Raw genomic sequence first — 23,071 nt, 5'->3', positions numbered from 1 at the left:
TGTCCTCGCACCACTGGGCGCACATCAGAAAATGTGGGGAGCCCACCATTTAGGGCCTGACGCCAGAGGGCCGTCATCACCGAGAGGAGGAGGCGCCCTGCACGCTCCAACTGCCACCAGAGGGCTCACGTCTCCAAGGTGACGTGTGCCAGCCAGGCAGGAGTGACCTCACAGCAGAGGGCCTACCTCACAGAACGTTGAGGAACCCAGCCAGGATTAGACTCTCAACAGAGGGCCCACATCACCAAGGGGATGTGAACCAGGCAGGAGTCTCCTAAGACCATTGGTCCCACATCATCGAAAGGTGAGGAACCCAGCACATGTGACCTCAAACCAGACGACACACATCACGAAGGGGCTGGGAGTGAGGCAGGCAGGAGGATCCTCACAACAGAGGGCCCAAAAAATTAAAAAAGTGAGGAATCCAGCAGTTGGAACCTCCCAGCAGGCGGCCAAGAGCACAGAGGCTATGGGATCCAGGCCTCTGTGAACACCAGAGAGCCCACATCATGAAAATGTGAACAACCCAGCCGTTGGGACCTCAGAGCAGAAGGCCCACATCTCCATGGAGATGGGATCCTAAGAGGAGTGCCAAAGCATCACTGGGCTCCCTAAGAAAAGTTGGTGAGCCCAGCAGTTAGGGCCTGACGCAAGAGGGCCCTCATCACCGGGGGGAGGAGATTCCCAGCACGCTCCAACTGCCACCACACGGCTGACTTCACCAAGGCAATGTGTGCCAGCCATGCAGGAGTGACCTATCAGCAGAGGGTCTCCCTCACAGGTGGGTGAGGAACAAAGCCAGGAACAGACTCTCACCAGGGGCTCCACATAACCACGTGGATGAGAACCAGGCAGGAGTGTCCTCACACTAGTGGGGCCACATCATCGAAAGGTGAGGAACCCAGAAAAGGTGGCCACAAACCAGAGGACCCACATCACCAAGGGGTTGAGAGTGAGGTAGGTGTCTGGACGGGCATATTTAACACTCATTTCCCACCAGGAAGAGAAATTAACCAAAGGCTCAGCGTGCCCTGCCAGAAGCAGATTAGGGCCTGAAGCAGTCTTGCGGGTTTGCGGCAAGCTCACAAGAAAGCGAGTTGAAGAAAGGAGCTCAGGGGCCCTGTAATTCACAAACCTGGAGAGTTATAAATGACAGATAACGTCCAAAAATATATTGAAGTAAGGCTGCGAAGAGGACTTGAAAGCAGGGCAGAATTTCAGGAAACCGATTTCAGGAGGTAGACTGGATTTGCATTTAAAGCATAGGAAAAGAGACAGAACATCGACAATGATGCACTTGGCCAAAAAGGGCGTATGCGTTTTTTCCTGAATATATTCAGGAAAAAACGCATACGCCCTTTTTGGCCAACCAAGCAAGCTTGCAAAGGAAATCTGCACTACAATGAAGTCTCACTGCCCCCCGGTCAAAAGGGCTATCTGAAAAAAGTGTAAAATCCAGAAAGGCAGGACAGGCCATGGAGAACTGGGAGCCTTGTTATGCTGATGGGCGGGATGTAAATTGCCAACAGCCACTCTGGAGAAGTGTATGGTGTTTCCTGAAACATCCAAAAAACAAAGCAACAGAGCCTAGGGCACTTCCACTTATGGTCCTATAGCTTAGGGAAATTAAAATCCAAAAGACACAGCCACCCCAAAGTTTGGGCCGGCTCTGTTTACAAGAACCTCGTTTACGGTACAAGTTCAATATCACAGAAAGCGAAAAATGGATAAAGAAGTTGTGGTACTTACGTACAATGCAATATCACTCAGCAATGAAATCTATGTCATCAGGCCCGTAGCAGCATAATGAGTGGATTCAGGTACGATGATTCTAAGTGAAATAAGTCACACAGAAAAAGAAACATCATAAGATATCACTACTACACGGAATGTAAACTAGGCCAGACAAGAACTGAATTACAAAACAGAACAGGGCCTCAAATGTAGAAAACCAACTTATGCTTGCTTAAGGGGAAAGGTGAGTTGGGGTGCTTCATAAAACCAGAGATTGAAATTAGCACAGATACCGTTCCATAAGCCAAATATGTAATAGACAAGAGCTACTCCTTGCTCAACGAAGTGGACTCAACACCCCATATTAAACGCCTAAGAATATACCTGACTAGTAAGAATCTTAAAACCTATGGATTTATATGTCTCCGAAAGAGAATCAAGCGTGTGTACAGCGGCATAAGCGCAGCAGTGATAGGATTGGTGAGGTTCGGTGAGCAAATGCAGACCCTTTGAAGTCATATTGCATGGTACCCATTCCATGGGTCTCAACTCTCCAGGTTTAAGGGATTCTTCCTTCAGCTAAAACATGCATGTGGAACCCAGAGTATGATCCACCGTGTGATCGGAAAACGTGTTCAAATGTGTCTCAGTTTTCGTCCCCTGATACTCGGGTGCAACATTCCAGATGCTTTACTAACACTCTCCCCACTTGGAGTGTCAGTGACTTTAACCTCCTGTTTGGCCCAGTTTGCAATTTCTGTGGAAAATGAACAGGAATAGGGAGAACCAATGAGAGACTAGGTGGAGGTGTCTGGACGGGCAAATTTAACTCTCATTTCCCACCAGGAAGAGGAATTAACCAAAGGCTCAGCATGCCATGCCAGAACCACACTAGGGTCCGAAGCAATCCTGCGGTGTTGCGGCCAGCTCACAAGAAAGCGAGTTGAAGAAAGGAGCTCAGGGGCACTGTAATTCACAAACCTGCAGAGTTATAAATGACAGCCATCTTCCAAAAATATCTTAAAGTAAGGCTGCCAAGAGGAGTTGAAAGCGGGGCAGAATTGCAGGAAACCGATTTCAGGAGGTAGACTGGAATTGCATGTAAAGCATAGGAAAAGAGGCAGAATGTCCACAATGATGCACTTGGCCTAAAAGGGCGTATGCATTTTTTCCTGAATATATTCAGGAAAAAACGCATACGCCCTTTTTGGCCAACCAAGCAAGCTTGCAAAGGAAATCTGCACTACAATGAAGTCTCACTGCCCCCTGGTCAAAAGGGCCATCTGAAAAAAGTGTAAAATCCAGAAAGGCAGGACAGGCCATGGAGAACTGGGAGCCTTGTTATGCTGATGGGCGGGATGTAAATTGCCAACAGCCACTCTGGAGAAGTGTATGGTGTTTCCTGAAACATCCAAAAAACCAAGCAACAGAGCCTAGGGCATTTCCACTTATGGTCGTATAGCTTAGGGAAATAATAATCAAAAAGACACAGCCTCCCCAAAGTTTGGGATGGCTCTGTTTACAAGAACCTCGTTTACGGTACAGGTTCAATATCGCAGAAAGCGAAAAATGGATAAAGAAATTGTGGTACTTACGTACAATGCAATATCACTCAGCAAAGAAATCTATGTCATCAGGCCCGTGACAGCATAATGAGTGGATTCAGGTATGATGATTCTAAGAGAAATAAGTCACACAGAAAAAGAAACATCATAAGATATCACTACTACACGGAATGTAAACTTGGCTACACAGGAACTGAATTACAAAACAGAACAGGGTGTCAAATGTAGAAAACCAACTTATGCTTGCTTAAGGGGAAAGGTGAGTTGGGGTGCGGCATAAAATCAGAGATTGAAATTAGCACAGATACTGTTCCATAAGCCAAATATGTAATAGACAAGAGCTACTCCTTGCTCAACGAAGTGGACTCAACACCCCATATTAAACGCCTAAGAATATACCTGACTAGTAAGAATCTTAAAACCTATGGATTTATATGTCTCCGAAAGAGAATCAAGCATGTGTACAGTGTCATAAACGCAGCAGTGATAGGATTGGTGAGGTTCGGTTAGCAAATGCAGACTCTTTGAAGTCATATTGCATGGTACCCATTCCATGGGTCTCAACTCTCCAGGTTTAAGGGATTCTTCCTTCAGCTAAAACATGCATGTGGAACCCAGAGTATGATCCACCATGTGATCGGGAAACGTGTTCAAATGTGTCTCAGTTTTCGTCCCCTGGTACTTGGGAGCAACATTCCAGACGCTTTACTAACACTCTCCCCACTCGGAGAGTCAGTGCCTTTAACCTCCTGTTTGGCCCAGTTTGCAATTTCTTCGGAAGATGAACAGGAATAAGGAGAAGCAATGGGAGACTATCTGTAGGTGTCTGGACGGGCAAATTTAACTCTCATTTCCCACCAGGAAGATAAATGAACCAAAGGCTCCGTGTGCCATGCTGGAACTAGATTAGGGCCTGAGGAGATCCTGCGGTGTTGCGGCCAGCTCACAAGAAAGTGAGTTGAAGAAAGGAGCTCAGGGGCACTGTAATTCAGAAACCTGCGGAGTTATAAATGACAGCTATCATCCAAAATTATACTGAAGTAAGGCTGCGAAGAGGAGTTGAATGCGGGGCAGAATTGCTGGAAACTGATTTCAGAACGTACACGGGAGTAGCTCTTAAAGCATAGGAAAAGAGACAGAACTTGGAAAATAATGCACTTGGCAAAAAAGGGCATATGTGTTTTATCCAGAGCTCTCATAACTGAGGGGAGGAGATTCCCAGCAGGCTCCAAGTGCCACCTGAGGGCTCACATTGCCAAGGCAACGTGAGCATGCCAGGCAGGAGTTACCTCACAGCAGAGGTCCCACCTCACAGAAGGGTGAGAAACCCAGCCAACATCAGACTCTCACCAGAGGGCCCACATCACCAAGGGGATGGGAACCAGGCAGGAGTGTCTTCACATCAGTGGGGCCACATCATTGAAAGCTGAGGTACTCAGCACATGTGTCCTCAAACCAGAGGACCCACATCACCAAGGACCTCGGAGTGAGGCAGGCAGGAGTAGCCTCACAACACTGGGCACATAGAATAAAAAAGTGAGGAATCCAGCAGTTGGAACCTCCCAGCAGGCGGCCCAGAGCACTGAGGCTATGGGATCCAGGCCACAGTGAACTCACAGAACAGGGCCCATGTCATGAAACTGAGCAACCCAGCCATTGGGACCTCAGAGCAGGAGGCCCACATCCCCATGGGGATGGAATTCTGATAGGAGTGTCCTCGCACCACTGAGAACATATCAGAAAATTTTGGGCGACCAGCAGTTAGGGCCTGACGCCAGAGGGCACTCATCACCGAGAAGAGGAGGCTCCCAGCAGGCTCCAACTGCCACCAGAGGGCTGACGTCGCCAAGGCGATGTGTGCCAACCAGGCACGAATGACCTCACAGCAGAGGGCCCACCTCACAGAAGGGTGAGGAACCCAGCCAGGATCAGACTCTCACCAGAGGGCCCACATCACCAAGGGGATGGGAACCAGGCAGGAGTGTCCCCACACCAGTGGGACAACATCATTGAAAGGTGAGGATCCCAGCACATGTGTCCTCAAACCAGAGGAACCACATCACCAAGGGGTTCGGAATGAGGCTGGCAGGACTGGCCTCACAACACAGGGTCCATAGAATATAAAAGTTGAGGAATCCAGCAGTTGGAACCTCCCAGCAAGTGGCCCAGAGCACCGAGGCTATGGGATCCAGGCCGCAGTGAACTCACAGCAGAGGGCCCACATCATGAACCTGTGAGCAGCCCAGCTGTTGGGACCTCAGAACAGAAGGCCCACATCCCCATTGGGATGGGAACCTGGCAGGAGTGGCTTTGCACCACTTAGCACATATCAGAAAATGTTAGGAGCCCAGCAGTTAGGGCCTGATGCCAGGGGGCCCTCATAACTGAGGGGAGGAGACTCCCAGCAGGTTCCAACTGCCAACAGAGGGACCACGTCTACAAGGTGGCATGCGCCAGCCAGGCAGTAGTGACCTCACAGCAGAGGGCCTATCTCACAGAAGGGTGAGGAACCGAGGCAGGATGAGACTCTCACCAGAGGGCCCACAACACCAAGGGGATGGGAACCAGTCAGGACTGTCCTCCCACCAGTGGGGCCACATCATCGAAAGGTGAGGAACCCAGCACATGTGGCCTCATATCAGAGGACATACATCACAAAGGGGATGGGAGTGAGGCAGGTAGGAGTAGCCTAAAAACAGAGGGCCCAAAGAATAAAAAAAGTGAGGAATCCAGCATTTGGAACCTCCCAGCAGGCGGCCGAGAGCACAGAAGCTATGGGATGCAGGCAGGAGTTAACTAACACCAGAGAGCCCACATCATGAAACTGTGAGCAACCCAGGCATTGGGACCTCAGAGCAGAAAGCCCACATCCCCATGGGGATGGGAACCTGACAGGAGTGTCCTGGCATCACTGGGCTCACATCAGAAAACGTGGGGAGCCCAGCAGTTAGAGCCTGATGCTAGAGGGCCGTCATCACCGAGGGCAGGAGGCTCCCAGCAGGTTCCATGTGCCAACAGAGGGCCCACGTCGCCAAGGTGATGTGTGCAAGTCAGGCAGGATTGACCTCACAGCAGAGGGCCTACCTCACAGAAGAGTGAGGAACCCAGCCAGGATAAGACTGTCACCAGAAGGCCCACATCACCAAGGGGATGGGAACCAGGCAGGAGTGTCCTCACACCAGTGGGGCCACATCATTGAAAGTTGCCTAACCCAGCACATGTGGCCTCAAACCAGAAGACCCACATCACGAAGGGGTTGCGAGTGAGGCAGGCAGGAGGAGCATCACAACACAGGACCCATAGAATACAAAAGTTGAGGAATCGAGCAGTTGGAACCTCCCAGCAGGCAGCCAAGACCACAGAGGCTATGGGATCCAGGCCACAGTGAACTAACACCAGAGAGCCCACATCATGAAATTGTGATCAACCCAGCCGTTGGAACCTCAGAGCAGAAGGCCCACATCCCCATGGGGATGGGAACCTAAGAGGAGTGCTTGAGCAACACTGGGCTCACTAAGAAAAGTTGGGGAGCCCAGCAGTTAGGGCCTGACGTCAGAGGGCCCTCATCACAGAGCTGAGGAGGCTCCCAGCAGGGTCCAATTGCCACCAGAGGGCTCATGTCAACAAGGCGAGGTGAGCAACCCAGGCAAGAGTTACCTGATAGTAGAGGGCCCACCTCACAGATGGGTGAGGAACCCAGCCAGGATCAGACTCTCACCAGAGGGCCCACATCACAAAGGGGATGGGACCCAGTCAGGATTATCCTCACACCAGTGGGGCCTCATCATCTTAAGGTGAGGACCCCAGCACATGTGTCCTCAAACCAGAGGACCCACATCACCAAGGGCCTTGGAGTGAGGCAGGCAGGAGTAGCCTCACAACACAGGGCACATAATATAAAAAACGTGAGGATTCCAGCATTTAGACCTTCCAGCAGGCGGCCCAGAACACCGAGGCTATGGGATCCAGGCCACAGTGAACTCACAGCAGAGGGCCCACATCACAAAACTGTGAGCAACCCAGGAGTTGAGACCTCAGCGCAGAAGGACCACATCCCCATGGGAATGGGAACCTGGCTGGAGTGTCCTCGCACCACTGGGCGCACATCAGAAAATGTGGGGAGCCCACCATTTAGGGCCTGACGCCAGAGGGCCGTCATCACCGAGAGGAGGAGGCGCCCTGCACGCTCCAACTGCCACCAGAGGGCTCACGTCTCCAAGGTGACGTGTGCCAGCCAGGCAGGAGTGACCTCACAGCAGAGGGCCTACCTCACAGAACGTTGAGGAACCCAGCCAGGATTAGACTCTCGCCAGAGGGCCCACCTCACCAAGGGGATGGGAACCAGGCAGGAGTGTCCTCACACGAGTGGGGTCACATCATCGAAAGGTGAGGAACGCAGCACATGTGGCCTCAAGCCATAGGACAGTCATCACCAAGGGGCTGGCAGTGAGGCAGGCAGGAGGAGCCTCACAACAGAGGGCACATAGAATAAAAAAGTTGAAGAATCCAGCAGTTGGAACCTCCCAGCAGGCGGCTCAGAGCACCGATGATAAGGGATCCTTGCCGGAGTGAACTCACAGCAGAGGGCCCACATCTTGGTACTGTGAGCAAGCCAGCCGTTTTGACCTCAGAGCAGAAGGCCCATATCGCCATGGGGATGGGAACCTGGCAAGAGTCTCCTCACTCACTTGGCGCACATCAGAAAATGTGGGGAGCCCAGCAGTTATGGCCTAAGGCAAGAGGGCCCTCATCACCGAGGGGAGGAGGATCCCAGCACACTCCAACTGCCACCAGAGGGCCCACGTCGTCAAGGTGACGTGTGCCAGACAGGCATGATTGACCTCACAGCAGAGGGCCCACCTCACAGAAGGGTGAGGAACCCAGCCAGGATCAGACTCTCACCTGAGGGCCCACATCAGCAAGGGGATGGGAACCAGTCAGGACTGTCTTCCCTCCAGTGGGGTCACATCATCGAAAGGTGCGGAACCCAGCACATGTGGCCTCAAATCAGAGGACACATATCACAAAGGGAATGGGAGTGAGGCAGGCAGGAGTAGCCTAAAAACAGAGGGCCCAAAGAATAAGAAAGGTGAGGAATCCAGCAGTTGGAACCTCCCAGCAGGCAGCCCAGAGCACAGAAGCTATGGGATGCAGGCAGGAGTGAACTAATACCAGAGAGCCCACATCATGAAACTGTGAGCAACCCAGGCTTTGGGACCTCAGAGCAGAAGGCCCACATCCCAATGGGGATGTGAACCTGGCTGGAGTGTCCTCGCACCACTGGGCGCACATCACAAAATGTGGGGAGCCCAGCAGTTAGGGCCTGACGCCAGAGGGCCCTCATCACCGAGGAGAGGAGGCTCCCAGCAGGCTCCAAGTGCCACCAGAGGGCTCATGTCCACAAGGCGAGGTGAGCAAGCCAGGCAGGAGTGACCTCACAGCAGACGGCCCACCTCACAGATGGGTGAGGAACCCAGCCAGGATCAGACTCTCAACAGAGGGCCCACATCACCAAGGGGATGTGAACCAGGCAGGAGTCTCCTAAGACCATTGGTCCCACATCATCGAAAGGTGAGGAACCCAGCACATGTGGCCTCAAACCAGACGACACACATCACGAAGGGGCTGGGGGTGAGGCAGGCAGGAGGATCCTCACAACAGAGGGCCCAAAAAATTAAAAAAGTGAGGAATCCAGCAGTTGGAACCTCCCAGCAGGCGGCCAAGAGCACAGAGGCTATGGGATCCAGGCCTCTGTGAACACCAGAGAGCCCACATCATGAAAATGTGAACAACCCAGCCGTTGGGACCTCAGAGCAGAAGGCCCACATCTCCATGGAGATGGGATCCTAAGAGGAGTGTCAAAGCATCACTGGGCTCCCTAAGAAAAGTTGGTGAGCCCAGCAGTTAGGGCCTGACGCAAGAGGGCCCTCATCACCGGGGGGAGGAGATTCCCAGCACGCTCCAACTGCCACCACACGGCTGACTTCACCAAGGCAATGTGTGCCAGCCATGCAGGAGTGACCTATCAGCAGAGGGTCTCCCTCACAGGTGGGTGAGGAACAAAGCCAGGAACAGACTCTCACCAGGGGGTCCACATAACCACGTGGATGAGAACCAGGCAGGAGTGTCCTCACACTAGTGGGGCCACATCATCGAAAGGTGAGGAACCCAGAAAAGGTGGCCACAAACCAGAGGACCCACATCACCAAGGGGTTGAGAGTGAGGTAGGTGTCTGGACGGGCATATTTAACACTCATTTCCCACCAGGAAGAGAAATTAACCAAAGGCTCAGCGTGCCCTGCCAGAAGCAGATTAGGGCCTGAAGCAGTCTTGCGGGTTTGCGGCCAGCTCACAAGAAAGCGAGTTGAAGAAAGGAGCTCAGGGGCCCTGTAATTCACAAACCTGGAGAGTTATAAATGACAGATAACGTCCAAAAATATATTGAAGTAAGGCTGCGAAGAGGACTTGAAAGCAGGGCAGAATTTCAGGAAACCGATTTCAGGAGGTAGACTGGATTTGCATTTAAAGCATAGGAAAAGAGACAGAACATCGACAATGATGCACTTGGCCAAAAAGGGCGTATGCGTTTTTTCCTGAATATATTCAGGAAAAAACGCATACGCCCTTTTTGGCCAACCAAGCAAGCTTGCAAAGGAAATCTGCACTACAATGAAGTCTCACTGCCCCCCGGTCAAAAGGGCTATCTGAAAAAAGTGTAAAATCCAGAAAGGCAGGACAGGCCATGGAGAACTGGGAGCCTTGTTATGCTGATGGGCGGCATGTAAATTGCCAACAGCCACTCTGGAGAAGTGTATGGTGTTTCCTGAAACATCCAAAAAACAAAGCAACAGAGCCTAGGGCACTTCCACTTATGGTCCTATAGCTTAGGGAAATTAAAATCCAAAAGACACAGCCACCCCAAAGTTTGGGCCGGCTCTGTTTACAAGAACCTCGTTTACGGTACAAGTTCAATATCACAGAAAGCGAAAAATGGATAAAGAAGTTGTGGTACTTACGTACAATGCAATATCACTCAGCAATGAAATCTATGTCATCAGGCCCGTAGCAGCATAATGAGTGGATTCAGGTACGACGATTCTAAGTGAAATAAGTCACACAGAAAAAGAAACATCATAAGATATCACTACTACACGGAATGTAAACTTGGCCAGACAAGAACTGAATTACAAAACAGAACAGGGCCTCAAATGTAGAAAACCAACTTATGCTTGCTTAAGGGGAAAGGTGAGTTGGGGTGCTTCATAAAACCAGAGATTGAAATTAGCACAGATACCGTTCCATAAGCCAAATATGTAATAGACAAGAGCTACTCCTTGCTCAACGAAGTGGACTCAACACCCCATATTAAACGCCTAAGAATATACCTGACTAGTAAGAATCTTAAAACCTATGGATTTATATGTCTCCGAAAGAGAATCAAGCGTGTGTACAGCGGCATAATCGCAGCAGTGATAGGATTGGTGAGGTTCGGTGAGCAAATGCAGACCCTTTGAAGTCATATTGCATGGTACCCATTCCATGGGTCTCAACTCTCCAGGTTTAAGGGATTCTTCCTTCAGCTAAAACATGCATGTGGAACCCAGAGTATGATCCACCGTGTGATCGGAAAACGTGTTCAAATGTGTCTCAGTTTTCGTCCCCTGGTACTCGGGTGCAACATTCCAGATGCTTTACTAACACTCTCCCCACTTGGAGTGTCAGTGACTTTAACCTCCTGTTTGGCCCAGTTTGCAATTTCTGTGGAAAATGAACAGGAATAGGGAGAACCAATGAGAGACTAGGTGGAGGTGTCTGGACGGGCAAATTTAACTCTCATTTCCCACCAGGAAGAGGAATTAACCAAAGGCTCAGCGTGCCATGCCGGAACCACACTAGGGCCCGAAGCAATCCTGCGGTGTTGCGGCCAGCTCACAAGAAAGCGAGTTGAAGAAAGGAGCTCAGGGGCACTGTAATTCACAAACCTGCAGAGTTATAAATGACAGCCATCTTCCAAAAATATATTAAAGTAAGGCTGCCAAGAGGAGTTGAAAGCGGGGCAGAATTGCAGGAAACCGATTTCAGGAGGTAGACTGGAATTGCATGTAAAGCATAGGAAAAGAGGCAGAACGTCCACAATGATGCACTTGGCCAAAAAGGGCGTATGCGTTTTTTCCTGAATATATTCAGGAAAAAACGCATACGCCCTTTTTGGCCAACCAAGCAAGCTTGCAAAGGAAATCTGCACTACAATGAAGTCTCCCTGCCCCCCGGTCAAAAGGGCCATCTGAAAAAAGTGTAAAATCCAGAAAGGCAGGACAGGCCATGGAGAACAGGGAGCCTTGTTATGCTGATGGGCGGGATGTAAATTGCCAACAGCCACTCTGGAGAAGTGTATGGTGTTTCCTGAAACATCCAAAAAACCAAGCAACAGAGCCTAGGGCATTTCCACTTATGGTCGTATAGCTTAGGGAAATAATAATCAAAAAGACACAGCCTCCCCAAAGTTTGGGATGGCTCTGTTTACAAGAACCTCGTTTACGGTACAGGTTCAATATCGCAGAAAGCGAAAAATGGATAAAGAAATTGTGGTACTTACGTACAATGCAATATCACTCAGCAAAGAAATCTATGTCATCAGGCCCGTGACAGCATAATGAGTGGATTCAGGTATGATGATTCTAAGAGAAATAAGTCACACAGAAAAAGAAACATCATAAGATATCACTACTACACGGAATGTAAACTTGGCTACACAGGAACTGAATTACAAAACAGAACAGGGTGTCAAATGTAGAAAACCAACTTATGCTTGCTTAAGGGGAAAGGTGAGTTGGGGTGCGGCATAAAATCAGAGATTGAAATTAGCACAGATACTGTTCCATAAGCCAAATATGTAATAGACAAGAGCTACTCCTTGCTCAACGAAGTGGACTCAACACCCCATATTAAACGACTAAGAATATACCTGACTAGTAAGAATCTTAAAACCTATGGATTTATATGTCTCCGAAAGAGAATCAAGCGTGTGTACAGTGTCATAAACGCAGCAGTGATAGGATTGGTGAGGTTCGGTGAGCAAATGCAGACTCTTTGAAGTCATATTGCATGGTACCCATTCCATGGGTCTCAACTCTCCAGGTTTAAGGGATTCTTCCTTCAGCTAAAACATGCATGTGGAACCCAGAGTATGATCCACCGTGTGATCGGGAAACGTGTTCAAATGTGTCTCAGTTTTCGTCCCCTGGTACTCGGGTGCAACATTCCAGATGCTTTACTAACACTCTCCCCACTTGGAGAGTCAGTGCCTTTAACCTCCTGTTTGGCCCAGTTTGCAATTTCTTCGGAAGATGAACAGGAATAAGGAGAAGCAATGGGAGACTATCTGTAGGTGTCTGGACGGGCAAATTTAACTCTCATTTCCCACCAGGAAGATAAATGAACCAAAGGCTCCGTGTGCCATGCTGGAACTAGATTAGGGCCTGAGGAGATCCTGCGGTGTTGCGGCCAGCTCACAAGAAAGAGAGTTGAAGAAAGGAGCTCAGGGGCACTGTAATTCAGAAACCTGCGGAGTTATAAATGACAGCTATCATCCAAAATTATACTGAAGTAAGGCTGCGAAGAGGACTTGAATGCGGGGCAGAATTGCTGGAAACTGATTTCAGAACGTACACGGGAGTAGCTCTTAAAGCATAGGAAAAGAGACAGAACTTGGAAAATAATGCACTTGGCAAAAAAGGGCATATGTGTTTTATCCAGAGCTCTCATAACTGAGGGGAGGAGATTCCCAGCAGGCTCCAAGTGCCACCTGAGGGCTCACATTGCCAAGGCAACGTGAGCATGCCAGGCAGGAGTTACCTCACAGCAGAGGTCCCACCTCACAGAAGGGTGAGAAACCCAGCCAACATCAGACTCTCACCAGAGGGCCCACATCACCAAGGGGATGGGAACCAGGCAGGAGTGTCTTCACATCAGTGGGGCCACATCATTGAAAGCTGAGGTACTCAGCACATGTGTCCTCAAACCAGAGGACCCACATCACCAAGGACCTCGGAGTGAGGCAGGCAGGAGTAGCCTCACAACACTGGGCACATAGAATAAAAAAGTGAGGAATCCAGCAGTTGGAACCTCCCAGCAGGCAGCCCAGAGCACCGAGGCTATGGGATCCAGGCCACAGTGAACTCACAGAACAGGGCCCATGTCATGAAACTGAGCAACCCAGCCATTGGGACCTCAGAGCAGGAGGCCCACATCCCCATGGGGATGGAATTCTGGTAGGAGTGTCCTCGCACCACTGAGAACATATCAGAAAATTTTGGGCGACCAGCAGTTAGGGCCTGACGCCAGAGGGCACTCATCACCGAGAAGAGGAGGCTCCCAGCAGGCTCCAACTGCCACCAGAGGGCTGACGTCGCCAAGGCGATGTGTGCCAACCAGGCACGAATGACCTCACAGCAGAGGGCCCACCTCACAGAAGGGTGAGGAACACAGCCAGGATCAGACTCTCACCAGAGGGCCCACATCACCAAGGGGATGGGAACCAGGCAGGAGTGTCTCCACACCAGTGGGACAACATCATCGAAAGGTGAGGATCCCAGCACATGTGTCCTCAAACCAGAGGAACCACATCACCAAGGGGTTCGGAATGAGGCTGGCAGGACTGGCCTCACAACACAGGGTCCATAGAATATAAAAGTTGAGGAATCCAGCAGTTGGAACCTCCCAGCAAGTGGCCCAGAGCACCGAGGCTATGGGATCCAGGCCGCAGTGAACTCACAGCAGAGGGCCCACATCATGAACCTGTGAGCAGCCCAGCTGTTGGGACCTCAGAACAGAAGGCCCACATCCCCATTGGGATGGGAACCTGGCAGGAGTGGCTTTGCACCACTTAGCACATATCAGAAAATGTTAGGAGCCCAGCAGTTAGGGCCTGATGCCAGGGGGCCCTCATAACTGAGGGGAGGAGACTCCCAGCAGGTTCCAACTGCCAACAGAGGGACCACGTCTACAAGGTGGCATGCGCCAGCCAGGCAGTAGTGACCTCACAGCAGAGGGCCTATCTCACAGAAGGGTGAGGAACCGAGGCAGGATGAGACTCTCACCAGAGGGCCCACAACACCAAGGGGATGGGAACCAGTCAGGACTGTCCTCCCACCAGTGGGGCCACATCATCGAAAGGTGAGGAACCCAGCACATGTGGCCTCATATCAGAGGACATACATCACAAAGGGGATGGGAGTGAGGCAGGTAGGAGTAGCCTAAAAACAGAGGGCCCAAAGAATAAAAAAAGTGAGGAATCCAGCATTTGGAACCTCCCAGCAGGCGGCCGAGAGCACAGAAGCTATGGGATGCAGGCAGGAGTTAACTAACACCAGAGAGCCCACATCATGAAACTGTGAGCAACCCAGGCATTGGGACCTCAGAGCAGAAAGCCCACATCCCCATGGGGATGGGAACCTGACAGGAGTGTCCTGGCATCACTGGGCTCACATCAGAAAATGTGGGGAGCCCAGCAGTTAGAGCCTGATGCTAGAGGGCCGTCATCACCGAGGGCAGGAGGCTCCCAGCAGGTTCCATGTGCCAACAGAGGGCCCACGTCGCCAAGGTGATGTGTGCAAGTCAGGCAGGATTGACCTCACAGCAGAGGGCCTACCTCACAGAAGAGTGAGGAACCCAGCCAGGATAAGACTGTCACCAGAAGGCCCACATCACCAAGGGGATGGGAACCAGACAGGAGTGTCCTCACACCAGTGGGGCCACATCATTGAAAGTTGCCTAACCCAGCACATGTGGCCTCAAACCAGAAGACCCACATCACGAAGGGGTTGCGAGTGAGGCAGGCAGGAGGAGCATCACAACACAGGACCCATAGAATACAAAAGTTGAGGAATCGAGCAGTTGGAACCTCCCAGCAGGCAGCCAAGACCACAGAGGCTATGGGATCCAGGCCACAGTGAACTAACACCAGAGAGCCCACATCATGAAATTGTGATCAACCCAGCCGTTGGAACCTCAGAGCAGAAGGCCCACATCCCCATGGGGATGGGAACCTAAGAGGAGTGCTTGAGCAACACTGGGCTCACTAAGAAAAGTTGGGGAGCCCAGCAGTTAGGGCCTGACGTCAGAGGGCCCTCATCACAGAGCTGAGGAGGCTCCCAGCAGGGTCCAATTGCCACCAGAGGGCTCATGTCAACAAGGCGAGGTGAGCAACCCAAGCAAGAGTTACCTGATAGTAGAGGGCCCACCTCACAGATGGGTGAGGAACCCAGCCAGGATCAGACTCTCACCAGAGGGCCCACATCACAAAGGGGATGGGACCCAGTCAGGATTATCCTCACACCAGTGGGGCCTCATCATCTTAAGGTGAGGAACCCAGCACATGTGTCCTCAAACCAGAGGACCCACATCACCAAGGGCCTTGGAGTGAGGCAGGCAGGAGTAGCCTCACAACACAGGGCACATAATATAAAAAACGTGAGGATTCCAGCATTTAGACCTTCCAGCAGGCGGCCCAGAACACCGAGGCTATGGGATCCAGGCCACAGTGAACTCACAGCAGAGGGCCCACATCACAAAACTGTGAGCAACCCAGCAGTTGAGACCTCAGCGCAGAAGGACCACATCCCCATGGGAATGGGAACCTGGCTGGAGTGTCCTCGCACCACTGGGCGCACATCAGAAAATGTGGGGAGCCCACCATTTAGGGCCTGACGCCAGAGGGCCGTCATCACCGAGAGGAGGAGGCGCCCTGCACGCTCCAACTGCCACCAGAGGGCTCACGTCTCCAAGGTGACGTGTGCCAGCCAGGCAGGAGTGACCTCACAGCAGAGGGCCCACCTCACAGAAGGGTGAGGAACCCAGCCAGGATCAGACTCTCACCTGAGGGCCCACATCAGCAAGGGGATGGGAACCAGTCAGGACTGTCTTCCCTCCAGTGGGGTCACATCATCGAAAGGTGCGGAACCCAGCACATGTGGCCTCAAATCAGAGGACACATATCACAAAGGGAATGGGAGTGAGGCAGGCAGGAGTAACCTAAAAACAGAGGGCCCAAAGAATAAGAAAGGTGAGGAATCCAGCAGTTGGAACCTCCCAGCAGGCGGCCCAGAGCACAGAAGCTATGGGATGCAGGCAGGAGTGAACTAATACCAGAGAGCCCACATCATGAAACTGTGAGCAACCCAGGCTTTGGGACCTCAGAGCAGAAGGCCCACATCCCAATGGGGATGTGAACCTGGCTGGAGTGTCCTCGCACCACTGGGCGCACATCACAAAATGTGGGGAGCCCAGCAGTTAGGGCCTGACGCCAGAGGGCCCTCATCACCGAGGAGAGGAGGCTCCCAGCAGGCTCCAAGTGCCACCAGAGGGCTCATGTCCACAAGGCGAGGTGAGCAAGCCAGGCAGGAGTGACCTCACAGCAGACGGCCCACCTCACAGATGGGTGAGGAACCCAGCCAGGATCAGACTCTCAACAGAGGGCCCACATCACCAAGGGGATGTGAACCAGGCAGGAGTCTCCTAAGACCATTGGTCCCACATCATCGAAAGGTGAGGAACCCAGCACATGTGGCCTCAAACCAGACGACACACATCACGAAGGGGCTGGGAGTGAGGCAGGCAGGAGGATCCTCACAACAGAGGGCCCAAAAAATTAAAAAAGTGAGGAATCCAGCAGTTGGAACCTTCCAGCAGGCGGCCAAGAGCACAGAGGTTATGGGATCCAGGCCTCTGTGAACACCAGAGAGCCCACATCATGAAAATGTGAACAACCCAGCCGTTGGGACCTCAGAGCAGAAGGCCCACATCTCCATGGAGATGGGATCCTAAGAGGAGTGCCAAAGCATCACTGGGCTCCCTAAGAAAAGTTGGTGAGCCCAGCAGTTAGGGCCTGACGCAAGAGGGCCCTCATCACCGGGGGGAGGAGATTCCCAGCACGCTCCAACTGCCACCACACGGCTGACTTCACCAAGGCAATGTGTGCCAGCCATGCAGGAGTGACCTATCAGCAGAGGGTCTCCCTCACAGGTGGGTGAGGAACAAAGCCAGGAACAGACTCTCACCAGGGGGTCCACATAACCACGTGGATGAGAACCAGGCAGGAGTGTCCTCACACTAGTGGGGCCACATCATCGAAAGGTGAGGAACCCAGAAAAGGTGGCCACAAACCAGAGGACCCACATCACCAAGGGGTTGAGAGTGAGGTAGGTGTCTGGACGGGCATATTTAACACTCATTTCCCACCAGGAAGAGAAATTAACCAAAGGCTCAGCGTGCCCTGCCAGAAGCAGATTAGGGCCTGAAGCAGTCTTGCGGGTTTGCGGCCAGCTCACAAGAAAGCGAGTTGAAGAAAGGAGCTCAGGGGCCCTGTAATTCACAAACCTGGAGAGTTATAAATGACAGATAACGTCCAAAAATATATTGAAGTAAGGCTGCGAAGAGGACTTGAAAGCGGGGCAGAATTTCAGGAAACCGATTTCAGGAGGTAGACTGGATTTGCATTTAAAGCATAGGAAAAGAGGCAGAACATCGACAATGATGCACTTGGCAACAAAGGGCGTATGAGTTTGTTCCTGAATATATTCAGGAAAAAACACATACGCCCTTTTTGGCAAACCAAGCAAGCTTGCAATGGAAATCCGAACTACTATGAAGTGTCACTTCCCCCCGGTCTAAAGGGCCATCTGAGAAAAGTGTAAAATCCAGAAAGGCAAGACAGGCCATGGGGAAAAAGGAGCCTTGTTATGCTGATGGGCGGGATGTACATTGCCAACAGCCACTCTGGAGAAGTGTATGGTGTTTCCTGATACATCTGAAAAACCAAGCAACAGAGTCTAGGGCATTTCCACTTATGGTCCTATAGCTTAGGGAAATTAAAATCAAAAAGACACAGCCACCCCAAAATTTGGGACGGCTCTGTTTACAGGAACCTCTTCTACAGTACGAGTTAAATATCCCAGAGAACAAATAATTGATAAAGAAGTTGCGGTACTTACGTACAACAGAATACCACTCAGCAATGAAATCTGTGTCACCAGGCCTGTACCAGCATAATGAGTGGATTGAAGCATGATGATTCTAAGTGAAATAAGTCACACAGAAAAAGAAACATCATAAGGTATCACTAATGCACGGAATGTAAACTTGGCTACACATGAACTGAATTACAAAACAGAACAGGGTCTCAAGATTAGAAAACCAACTTATGCTTGCTTAAGGGGAAAGGTGAGTTAAGGGGGTGCTGCATAAAACCAGAGTTTGAAATTAGCACAGATACCGTTCCATAAGCCAAATATGTAATAGACAAGACCTACCCCCTGCTCAACGAAATGGACTCAACAATGAGGTATCACCTCACACCTGTTAGAATGGGCATCATCTGAAAATCTACAAACAACAAATGCTGGAAAGGGTGTGGAGAAAAGGAACCCTCTTCCACTATTGTTGGGAATATAAATTGATACATTCACTATGGAGAACAATATGGAGTTTCTTAAGAAACTAATAATAGAATTACCATATGATACAGCAATCCCAGGACTGGACATATACCCAGACAAAACCATAAATCAAAAAGAGACATTCACCGCAATGTTCATTGCATCACTATTTACAATATCGAGGTAATGGAAGCAACCTAAATGCCCACAGACAGACGAATGCATAAAGCTGTGGTACATATATAAAATGGAATATTACTAAGCCATGAAAGGAATGAAATTGGGTCATTTGTAGAGACGTCGATGGATCTAGAGACTGTCATACAGAGTGAAGTAAGTCAGAAAGAGAAAAACAAATCTTGTATATTCATGCATATATGTGGAACCTAGAAAAACTGTACAGATTAACCGTTTTGCAAGGCATAAATAGAGCAACAGATGTAGACAACAATCGTATGGACAACAAGGGGGGAAAGCTCTTGGAGGGGTGGTGGTGGGAGGAATTGAGAGATTGGGATTGGCATGTAAACATTTATATGTATAAAATAGATAACCAATGAGAACCTGCTGTATAAAAATATAAAATAAAATTCAAAATTAAAAAGAAATAAAATTTAAAAAATAAAACAGAAAAAACAATTATTCCCTTCACATACATGTATTTATATGAATAAATTATTTCCATGCTTATATCTGTAAATACAAAAAAGAGGAATAAAATCTACCTTGAACCAAAAACAAAAAAGAGAAAAAATAAAAACAGAACCCACCAGTTACTCAGAGGAAAACCGTATCAGGGCACTTGCTCCAGTTGTAAACAATTCTGAAGTTGGTCAGTGGTGGGGAATCGTCTCCCATTCAGCCAGCAGCCCCCACACAACAAGCGTCCTCATTGCAAAGCTGGGGCACTGTGCCGAGGCATCTGTGAGTAAACGTGAGCTGAGCCCCAGGCCAGTTGCTGCTGAACTGTTCCCGCCCTTCCCAGGTAAAACACCTGAATATATACAAGGACTTGAAAGCCTAGAGGAAGGGCCATGGAGCCACACGAGTGACAGCATGCCAGCTGACTTGGTGCCTGCAGGCCAGCCAGGATGGTCCTGGCCCTGGGTGCTCTTCTGGAAGATTTCCATTTCCCTGCCTGAGATACCCGTCCTGTCCCTGCCCCCACTGCTTTTTTCCTTCCTCACCTCTGCCCAGGGAGAAATTCCAGCAGCAGGTATGGGTGACACATCCTCTTCTTTAGCAGGTGGCAGCCTGGCAACTGCTGCAGAAAGTCCAGCAGAGCCCCACTCACACTGGGCCACCCACAAAGCCGTGGCCTCTCACTCCCTCCCACCAGCCCAGCCCCGAGACTGCTGACAGGGCAGAGAAAATGGCGTCAGGCACAGCTGCAGGGGCTTTTGCTGCCTGGAGTGGTATTTATATTGATCTCAACCCAGGCACACCTGGGGAGGGCTGGCCGGCATGGTAAGGCTGCCCAGGTAGCCAATCATCACCCCTCAGGGGCTCACAGTTGCAGAAAATGGAACTTGCTGAACCGGCCAGGTCCAAGGAACAGGTGTGGGCTCCTGAGAGTCAGGATAGACAAGGGGCTGCAGCTTTGGCTTGTTTTCTAATCATTTTATCTGGCCCATGAGTGGGAGACAACTTCAAGAAAACCCTCTCCTAATGAGAGGAACCCAGGAGTCAGGGAGAGGAGGGGTGGGTGGTGGTTGGAGACAGAGGCCTGGTGCCCTGGGTGCAGTGGAAGTCTCTGGAAGACCAGGTGGAGGGAGGCCACACAGAGTGATGCCCAGGGTCACAGACCTGTCGGAGCTGCTGTTTGTTAGTTCAAGTCCTGCTCTGAGGTGCTCTGTGTCAGCTCTGAGCGACAGGTGAGCTGGGGGTGCTCTTCAATGAGGGCTATGTGCACGGTTCCTGTGTGCCCAGCCCTGCCACGGTACCTGCAAGGGTAGCTCTGTATCCTGGGAGGGGCCTGACCATGAGAGCCCCGTGGGCTGGCTTGGGGGTGGGGTACCTGCCCAGGAGAGCTCCATATCCTGGGATTGGCCTGACCACGAGAGCCCCATGGGCTGCTGGGGACCTGGTAAAGGATGTCAGGACAGTCAGTGAAGCCACCGAGGATATACCTCCAGTTACTCCTGATTCCTACACCCTGCTGGTCATTCTACCAACCACCAGGACATGGTATTCTGTATTAGTCTTCAATGATGCCTTCTTTTGTATTCCATTAGTCCCAGAGTCACAAGAAATTTTGGCTTGTGAGTGGCAGGACTCAACATACAACTAAAACAATACTTCCGGGCCGTCTTGCCCCAAGGGTTCAAAAATTCCCACACCATCTTTGGGGAAAGCTTAGCTAACGACCGAAAAGTTCTACCTCTGGAAAAGGAAACCCTCCTTCAATATGCAGACGACATTCTGATCGCCAGCCCTACTAAGGAGGCCTCTGAACTACCAAGCCAATAAAGGATAGAAGTTGTCCAAGAAAAAGCTCAAATATCACAGACTGCAGTGACCTGCCTGGGCTTCATTCTCACACAAGGTCAGAGAAGCCCATCCCAGGAAAGGGAAGAAACCATTTGCAGCCTTACCCCTTTCTAAAACTAGAAGACAGCTTAGGGGTTCCTGGGGAGGCCAGGGTTTGCTGCTTCTGGATCCCTAACTACAGTCTACTAGCTGGGCCTCTATATGAAACACTGAAAGGAAAAGATGATGATCCTTTTGAACAGAATCCAGAAGTGGCCTTTCAAGAATGGAAAGAGCAGTCAATTCAGACCCTTGCCCTGGAACTCCCTAATTGAGCTAAACCCTTTGACCTTTCCATTCCCGGTGAAAGGTGAATCGCCATTGGAGAATTAGTGCAAAAACTGGGACCACTTGAAATGGAACAACGCAAGAATGCCATCCAGGTAGGATAAACTACAGTCACCAAGGGGCTTGGCCCACTGCCACATCTGGCCAAGATACTGGCGGTATCTAAAAACCTGGAAATCAGCAGCCCAAAAGGCCACCTCCCTCCTAAGGGAAAAGGACCCCACGTGGTGATCCTAATCACCAACCATGCCCTGAAGTTGCAGGGTTCGCTCCGTGGGCACACCGACCTCGAGTGAGGAGGCCCTCCAACTCCAACATCGAGAGAGATAACCGGGGGCAACAGGGCACCATGACGACTCGTGTGAACATCACTTGACCTGGAGTTTCTCTCATAAAACAACAATAGTGTGTCCCGAAGGAGTAGACTACTGCTTGCAGGACTTCCTGCACCCAGAGGGGAGCTAATAATCTTGGCGGGGGAACCGTATATCACACTGTCACCATAGAAAAGCCTACAGACACCGTGATGATGGTGGCCAATAAGACCGGCTGGACTCCTGTTTACTTCAAAAGGCTGTTAACTCAGTGGCCATCATGGTCCTTGATCACCACTGACCCTGGACTGTCTGGGAGTTGAGCGGGCAGGGCTCTGACACCTGGTGCTGTTTTTACGTTAATTCAGGGGCCTAATTGAAGAAAGAGCAGACTACTGGTCAGAGCATCTAGGCTGGCAGAAACGGTCAGCCTAAGGTGGCCGAACAAATGTGGGGCGGGGTGAAACCGGCCCCCACAGTGTCTCTGCACATCTCTTTCCTGGACCCTTAAAGGTCATTAGAATCTATAACACTTCCAATGCTGGTGCTCAGGCGGACGAGCAGGGAGGCAGGGGTCCTGGGGCCAATCAACGTCACCTGGAGGCTGCTGGGGAGAAGTTCTGACCCTCGTCCCCTGTTATGAGGGCTCCCAACTCAGCACTCAGCAGTTACAGAAGAAGGGTCTGCACCCTCAGCACTCCAAGAATGAGGAACGGGACAAAAGGCAGAGGAGGGGTTTGTCCCCAGCAAAGCCCATTAAAAATCCCTGGGAGATAAAAATAGAATGTGGGCAATAAAGTCAAGTCTGACCTTTTTTATCCTTTGTGCTTTGTCTAATTTCACGTGCTCCTAGGGTCCCGCATGCAGAGGTTCCACACCCGGCACTTCAGACCAGATTTCCTGGTGCAGAATGGCTGGGTCGACACCTCAGCTCCTGGGGCCCAGTGCAGACTCCGAGATATAGAGCCTGAGCTGCAGCCAACCCGGCCCTTGAGAGCTCCGCCCCCTCCCTCCCACTGACTCTGACAGGATCTCTACACAGCAGCCCAGCCCACAGCCCACGGGGTAGTGCATGCTCTCACCTCTCCATTCTCTGATGAAAATATAAAGTTTCCTTTGCTTGGGAACCAAACTCAGTCTCGATCTGTTGGCCCCAATGACACTGGGCAGGGGGACCCTTGTTGGGGTCCACTCTGGAGGATCAGTA

Source organism: Leucopleurus acutus, assembly GCF_964270905.1.
Source record: "Leucopleurus acutus genome assembly, chromosome: 4".
In the NCBI taxonomy this organism is placed as follows: Eukaryota; Metazoa; Chordata; class Mammalia; order Artiodactyla; family Delphinidae; genus Leucopleurus; species Leucopleurus acutus.
This window is presented reverse-complemented; position numbering follows the sequence as displayed.